This window comes from Triticum aestivum, chromosome 2B (genome assembly GCF_018294505.1).
Source record: "Triticum aestivum cultivar Chinese Spring chromosome 2B, IWGSC CS RefSeq v2.1, whole genome shotgun sequence".
NCBI lineage: Eukaryota > Viridiplantae > Streptophyta > Magnoliopsida > Poales > Poaceae > Triticum > Triticum aestivum.
Window position 1 is genome coordinate 566520919 of NC_057798.1, and position 8732 is coordinate 566529650.

An 8732-nucleotide genomic window follows, 5' to 3' on the forward strand; every position below is an offset into this window, starting at 1 on the left:
GTGACCAAATTGACAGGTCGGTAATCTACAACCATCCGGTCCGTACCATCCTTCTTCTTGACGAATAGGACGGGGCAAGCCCACGGAGATGAACTAGGGCGGATGAAACCCTTTTTCAAGGATTCATCGAGTTGTTTCTTAAGCTCGGCTAGTTCTAGTGGTGCCATCTTATAAGGTCTTCTAGCAATCGGAACGGTTCCGGGGATGAGGTCGATTACGAACTCAACATCCCTGTCAGGTGGAACACCTGGCAATTCCTCTGGAAAGACATCCGGGAAGTCACGGACTACCGGAATGTCCTCAAGGTCTGGCAAGGGGCTGGCGTTAAGAGAATATAATTGTCGCTTGGCTATTCGGGTCAAGACATTGACTATCTTCCCCGAAGGATGGGTAAGTTGAACAGTCCTAGAGAAGCAATCAATTTGGGCATGATGAGCTGACATCCAGTCCATACCCAGAATGATATTAATATCTGAAGATTTAAGGGCTATCAAAGATGCGAGAAAAACAAGTCTGTCGACTTGGATTTCGTTTCCATGGCTTACTCTAGAAGTTTGCCATTTGGATCCCGGAGTTTGAATTACCATAGAGGTTGGCATGTCACAGAATGCAACGTTATGCAAACGAGCATAATTTTCGGATATAAAAGAATGAGAGGCTCCTGTATCGAAAAGAACAGATGCCGGGTGGCAATTAACAAGAAGCGTACCGAGAACGACGTTGGGATCCTCTTGAGCTTCTTCGGCAGAGATACAGTTGACATGGCCACGTGAAGCGGTGACCGGTTTAGCATGAAACACTTTCCCTGTCGGCTTGCCACGGCCAACAGCTTTAGCAGATTGATTGGGGTTGGTCTGGGGACACTCACGCATATAGTGACCAGATTCCCCACACTTGAAACAAGTCACGGAACTGGTACGTGGAGGAGCATTATTGATTGGACCCCCATAGGGCTTGGCTGGAGCAGACTGTTGAACGGGGCGAGGCGCCTGGAAAGATGGCCTCGGTGTGAACCTGGGTGGCAGGGCGGTGTTGGGTACCCACACGCGGCGCTTCTGAGGACCAGCACCGGATGAGGAACCCATATCACGGCCATGCTTGCGTGTTGCGTCATAGTCAGTCTGACCAGTTTCAGCACTGATGGCTTTATTGACAAGTTTCTGAAAAGATGTGCACTCATGCAGACGGAGGTCGCGGCGAAGCTCAGGACTAAGGCCCTTACGGAACCTTGCTTGCTTCTTCGCATCAGTAGAAACTTCCTCGGTTGCATATCGTGCGAGATTACCAAACTCCCTGCTATAAACATCCACAGAAAGTCGGCCTTGGGTGAAATTGCAGAATTCCTCACGTTTACGGTCCATGAGACCCTCCGGAATGTGATGTTCACGGAAAGCCTCGCTGAACTCAGCCCAAGTAGTGACATGGCCCGCTGGGCGCATAGCTCCATAATTCTCCCACCATAGACTGGCGGGGCCTTCAAGATGATATGCAGCAAAGGTGACCTTGTCAGCCTCCGCTACCAGCGCGGAACGCAGTTTGTGAGAGATACTGCGAAGCCAGTCATCAGCGTCGAGAGGCTCGACGGAGTGGTGGAACGTGGGTGGATGTAATTTGATAAAATCACTGAGTGACACCACGTTAGTCCTCTGATGGTGTGCTGTGTTCTGTTCAATACGCTCCAACAAACGGTTGGTCTCCCGCTTGTTTCTCTCAGCTTCCATCATAACCTCGGCTAGTGAAGGAGGATGAGGCAGATTTGTATCCCTGACTTCACTGCCTTCGGCCTGCTCTTGAGGAGCAGGGTTAGTGCGCGTGTTGACCATCCTAGGTAAACAAGACAATGATTTAGTCAGAATGATAAAATCCGACATAGGATACATAATGTAAGGAATAACTCGGAATGCAAGATGATCATCCGTATGACATGGTAGATACAGAAACTGCTTCTTTTATTCCATCGTCATACACACCATACAGGGTTTAGTACAAGACCAAACAAAGTACTAATACGGTGAAAAGAGGATTACATCTCATCGGAGGCATCCCAAGCTCCTATACATTATTTTTCTACACCTCCGGAAAGAGTACAAACTAGGTCATATCCCACGAGTCACGCGGGACGATAGAAGACACAGCTAGTGCGAACTAGTGATACTATCGCTAACTCAGACCGATCCGTAGTAGTCCTCGTAGAAGTCGCCTCCATAGCCTGGAAGTTCAACATGATCATCCGGAAACAGACGGTCTCGCGGAGCTTGTGGACCATAGGGGCTAGGATGAGGCCTTGGACCAACAGACGGTGGCCTGCGGGGACCGCGAGGTGGGGTGATGCCTCCTACATCACGCCAAACCATCACGTCCGGCAGAGCAGATCTCACAGGATAGAGATCGCGCATATCTGAATATCCAGCTTGCACCGCCGGTGCGAACCGAGTCAAAGTGGCCCAGTGGTCAGCACGGGTATTGAAGAGCTCTAACCTTAAGGCCCGATTTTCACGGTCCTTATCCTCGAGCATCTCAGCAGTGGTGCGAGTCCGTGAATCCTCCTGAGTGGGGTCAGCATAAATAGCCTGGAGATACCCTTGTGCTCCCGGAAGTGATCCTGGCATATACCGGAAATCAGAGTCCCGAAATAAACCAGATCTGACTCGCATAATGGTCATCATAGAGTAGGCGGCGTCCTGCACAGCCATCTCAATAGTAACCCCGAGTCCATAGGAGCAGTGAAGAGGCTCGGTGGATCCAGGATAAGATGGAAATATCCTGACAGTGCAGAGATACTGGCTTTGATTAAAGTCTCGGAATTGCTCTTCGACCGTGTACTCAGGATACCAGCGGTATCCAGCCTCAGTCATTACCCTGACCAACTTGGCAGTATGGCCGGGTACATCTAGGCATCGAGTCAGGCGAACCACTTGATTGAGGTCGCGAGTGGCCATCTGAAAGCACAATCATAATGCAAGGGCATTAGAATTTCTAGCAAAATTTCGGCAGCATAACAGCTGTAAATGCTCAAAAAGGATTTTGAGACATTTGACAAAGGATTTCGTACACACTCAACATCATCATATCAAAGTTCTGAATCCATTCTAACAACATCATGTGGTAGTAAAACTGAACTAGGCTTGAACCCATCAACTTATAAGGTACTACTGATTAGTAACTCGTGATCCTGATAGAGAGAACAGATCCTAATTCCTTAACCCCCGGTGGAAGAATGGACTGACTCAGATCAGAAGGTCATAAGATAAAGGAGTAAAAAGAGCCTTACGTTCCAACCCACAAACAATTCCCCTACATATAACTAAAGAATTTCTAGACTCAACATCGACCAGTTTGGCTTGGAGAACCTACAGGCAGTCCGGCTCTGATGCCAACGCTGTCAGGACCCCGACTCGATGTCACATCGATCTAGCCGGTAACACCTCATATCACTTTGCGGCCTCACGCACGGTATCCCCACGGGTGTCGCCTTACCTTTGCCCGGGACCGTTTGCGCCTTTTGGCTCACGTATATGATAGTGTCGCTAGCATCCATATGATAAAGAGCCCGGGCTGACATGACTAGTCGTAAACCCAAAGTGGCACAGACTTACAGGGACAGGCATCCATGACCCAGCTCCGAACGTGTCGGTCATCAGCAAATGGGTCCGGGCTGTAGCACTGGGCTAGCAGGACTCCGGTAAACCGGGCTGTAGCGGGCTAACAGGACTCCGGTACTCAAAGCGTGACATTTCCCCGAAGGGACAGACACAGGAACGAAGAAGGACACATGCCGGCCAGCCTAAGTGTTCCAGAGCAGTAGCAAGCTACCATGGCTCAGCGGTAACACTAGGAGACATTTCCCGGTAAGAGAGGCTACTAAAGATAAACAACTAGATAGTCAGATCCCACACATACCAAGCATTTCAATCATACACACAATATGCTCGATATGTGCAAATACAACGAAGCATCACAACATGACTCTACGACACAAGTACTTTATTTAAGGCTCAGGGAGCCATACATATCATACACAAAGGTACGGGTCTCACGACCCAACATACAAGTCATACAGTCATACAAACCAGCAGCGGAAGTACATTGTCTGAGTACAGACAACTAGTAAGATAAAAGAGGCTTGGAAAGCCTAGCTATACTACGTGGTCCATCACAAGCTCAGGGTCACCACCTGGGTCTTTAGCCTACTCGTTGATGTCAACGTCTACATAGAACCCATCAGAAGGGGTTGCAGCGTCTTCTGTAAAAATGTAGATTATAGCAACATGAGTACAAAGGTACTCAGCAAGACTTACATCAGATCCTACATACATGCATATTATCAAGAAGGGTTGGTGGAGTTATTGCAGCAAGCCAGCTTTGACTCTTGGCTAGACTATCCTACGATACTCCAACTTGAAATGGTTTTGCGCACACGAGTCCACTACTCACCACTTCAATACACTACCGAGGATCCATCTCCGTCTTCCTACGGAAGAGCCATCCTCGGCACTCACACTTATCTTGAGGCTTTTAGTAGTTTCCATTTACTTGTCTATGAACTGTATAGGCAACCAAGTAGTCCTTTACCGCGGACGCGGCTATTCGAATAGATTATGATAACCCTGCAGGGGTGTACTTCTTCATACATGTTTCCACCACTTAGCGTCTGCACACGACATGTGCTCGGCAGACTTCAAGCGAAAGCCGACGTGGGTGTAGACCACGACCTACCTAAACACTTAAGCCTCTAGTCCAGGTTTATCGCCTATTCAGGTTCCATCCGCAGGGAGTCCGGCCGAGGTTTCCCATACGGCCCCGAACGATGTGAACAGGGTTCCCGAGATACCTAACGGGTATTCGGTACACCGTGCCACGTACCTACCGCATCACAGCCCACCCCTACGGTCAGCGCTGTCCACGGCCTCCAGTAGGCTACAAACACCAGAAACTACGTGCAACTCCTGGACAGAGGGCTAGGGTGAATAAGAAGTCGAGCGGGGTCATATTTCAGGGCCCAATGCATGGTAGTAGCTGTATCTTAAATCACACATACAGATCTCAGTGCTTAAGGTCGGCTTCAATGAAACAACCCACCATGTACTCCTACATGGCCTCTCATCGATACCTTTACCAAATCGTGTTCACCACACCACTCTCATTACTGACATAATCATTTCACTCTAGCCCATCACCCAGATGAACCAGACCTGACACGACTCTAAGCATAGCAGGCATAGCAAGGTAGGAACAACACATACATATGGCTCAATCAACTCCTACACATGCTAGTGGGTTTCATCTAGTTACTGTGGCAATGACAGGTCATGCAGAGGAAATGGGTTCAACTACCGTAGCACACAGCAGTTTGAAACGCGTTGTCTTAATGCAGTAAAAGAGAGCAGGAGCGAGAACATGGGATTGTATCGATATGATCAAATGGTTGGTTGCTTGCCTGATGGTTCGATGCACGGATATGATTCTTCGTTAGGGTAATCACGGTACTCCTCGGGGGCAGAACCTGTCGCAAAGGACACCGATACACAAGCATCACCAAACAATGTGCAACAATATGATGCATGCATGAAACATGGCAATATGAGTGTGTTGGGCTAATGCAACTAAAACCAGAAGGGTTTGAACAAATTTGAATCAAAGATTCAAATTTCAAACTCAAACATGGCCTCTTTAAGTGCTTTTCCTTGTTCTGCTTAAAACATCAATTTAACTTGTTTGATCATGCATGAAAATAGTACAGATGGATAGATTGGATTTTTCTGATCATTTTTCATATATAATTTGTCCAATTTGGAGTTACAGAATAAAAGTTATGAATTTTTGAAGTTTAAATAATATTCTGGAATTTCCTGATTTAAATTAAATCCAGAAATTATAATTATTGCGCCAGCATGACGTCAGCATGACGTCAGTGGTCAACTGCGGCAGTCTGGAGTCAAACCTGACGTGTGGGGGCCACACGTCAGTGACAGGGGGGTTTAACAGGTTTAAATTAATCCTAATTAGGGATTAGTGGCACTGGGGCCCACTGGTCAGTGTCAGGGGTTAACTAACAGTGGTTAGCACTAATCCTAATTAGCTACAGGGCTGGGCCCACCTGTCAGGGACTCAGGGGGTGTCCTGCCGTGGTCAAAGTGGGTCAAACCCACCGGCGACGTGACGCCGGCGAGGCCCGAGACGGCGGCGCGACGCGGGATCGCGCTACAGGGCACGGGCGAGGCCGTGCTTGGGCTCGTTGGAGAGCCCTTGCTCCCGCGCGTCGAACGGTGGCCGTGGCTGGGCCTGGGGTGGCCGGAGTCGACGGCGGCGAGCTCGGCTGCGGCCGCCGGAGTTCGGGTGCGGTCGGGATCGATGTTGCAGGGGGTTTGGGGAGGCGTTAGTGTGTGCTGCGTGATCCTAGTGAGGTGTGGAGCACGATAGTGTGCTCGGTTGGGTGCTACGGTGACCGTGGCCACGACGGCGACATCGCCGGCGGCGTGGAGCTCTCGGCCAAGGTGGGGCTAGGGCCTAGAGGTCGGGAGAGACCAGGGGAGAAGGGGGAAACGATCCGGGGGCTCACCGCGGAGCTGCAGGGATGGTTAGCGGGCTCGGGGACGCGCTGGAGACGACGAATTCGACGGCGACGATGGTCGGAGCCCGAAGAGGGGAACGGCGACGTGGCGGCGATGCAGGGCTTCCGGGGAGCTGTGGAGCGGTGGGGAGGAAGAGGGGGTCGTGGCGGAGCTTCTGAGCTAGTCGGGGGAGCGAGGGGTGGCCGGAGACGGCTGCTGTGGCGAACGGCGGCGACGGTGGTGTTCGGCCGTGTGAGAGAGAGAGCGAGGGAGAGGAGGGAAGAGCCGGGGGAGAGTGAGAGAGAGCAGGGGGGAGGCGTGGCGTCGTCCCGGGGCATCGAGGCGAGGAGGGGAGGGCAGGCAGGCAGGGAGAGAGGTGGCGTGGCGCGGTGGCGCGCGCGCGCGCCGGCCACACTCCCCTCCCTCTGTCGGGACGAAGACGACAGAGGAGGGAGGTGGGCTGGGCCGGCTGCTGGCTGGGCCGGCCAGCTGGCTGGGCTGCACAGGGAGGAGCCCAGGTAAGCTTCTCCCTTTTATTTTTTTTCTGTTTTCTAATTTCTGACATTTGTTTTGATTTAAATAAAATATTAAATCATTTTATTTCCTTATGCCAATTTTTGCAGGAGCTAGATATATTATTCCAGAGCTCCTTTATAAATGGCATAATATTTGGACATATATTAATATATATAATTAATATATTTCCAATGCAAATATTTATGCATTAATTCCAAATGCCCAAAATAAATACCTATGAGCTCTTAAAAATATTGGTTTGATTTTTATCTCTGTCCAATATTTTCAGAGAGCAACATGAGCATTTTCTTGGACCTTTTTGGAGAAATTTTTATCCGGATCATTTTAAAAAAAATGATTCTGAGGGTTTCACAGATCCCCATTTCAAGTTTCTGATGAAAGAGTAAACATGATGCAACACTCTAATGCATGGTTAACTAGGATGTGACAAGAAATCAGAGTAAAGCAGTGGCGATCTATTTTCTTGCTCTGATAAATAAGTTGAGCAGATACGAAAGAGTACCGCCTCTGGTGCGACGCCGTCTACGCATCTGCTGAGAATTTGATGGTGCTGCGGTAGCGATGTGTGTCGGCGGCGTGGAAACAGATCTAGGAGGGTAGACGGTGGCGGCAGGGCGCGGTGGATGAGACGGTCATAGGAGCAGCGCCGGCAAGGTGGAGGACGACGGGGATAAAGCGAGAGGACGGGATGCAAGGATCCCGTTCCGAAGCCGTTGATGAGAGAGGTCGATCTCTTGTACTGGACGGCGGCATCGGTGTATCAGCTTCGGCATGGTGGGGGAGGACGATGGTGGATGGGGTGGCGGGCGGCGGCAGACGGAGGAGGGTGGGGTGGAGAGGGTGTTTTGGCGTCCAGAGAGTACGAATGGGGAAAAGGGAGGTAGAGAGGAAGGGGGGAACCATGCATTCAGGGCGCGCTTGTCTCAAATGCAAGGAAATTTACAAACTTAGCCCCCGTTTCAAATTTCTACTACATCACAGCAACATTAGTCGGTTGGGGATAGGACGGTAATCTCGCATACACCGAATATTTGCCGACGAGAGTTTGTTTTTGGCGCCCAGCGTGTATATGAATATGAATCAGGGAGGGAGTCGATTTCAGCCGAGGACACACTGTGTTTTGGCGCCCACCATGTATGAATCCGGGTGAGAGGCGGTTACATCACATTTGAGTGAAATTACAAACCTACCCCTATCGAAACCTATAGAAATCTAGCAGATAGGCTTTGCGTGGCAGGGATAGGCAGTAGTAATTTCCATCTCGCAGATTTTGGTTTCGGATGGTTACTGTGACTTTCCCCGCTTCGTTCAAATTTTGCACAGTGCACGTTTACGCTCGTGCCAACTCAATTCGAATCCCGTTTGTATTCTATTTTTTTGGGCAGGATCCATTTTCAATTGGAATTACATTCTATATACATCATTTTTTTATATATACTTTCAAAAGCACAACAAAGAATTCTGCTCCTTTATATGTATAATATGATTTACAAATACAACGATCTCGACATCTTAAGGTTGAATTCGAATTTTTTTAACCAAATTATGTTCTACTAAAATTTATGGATCAGTAATATCTACATATTAAATAACATAGATGTGCGTGAATTCATATGAGTATGCATGTTTGATAGATCAATTTTG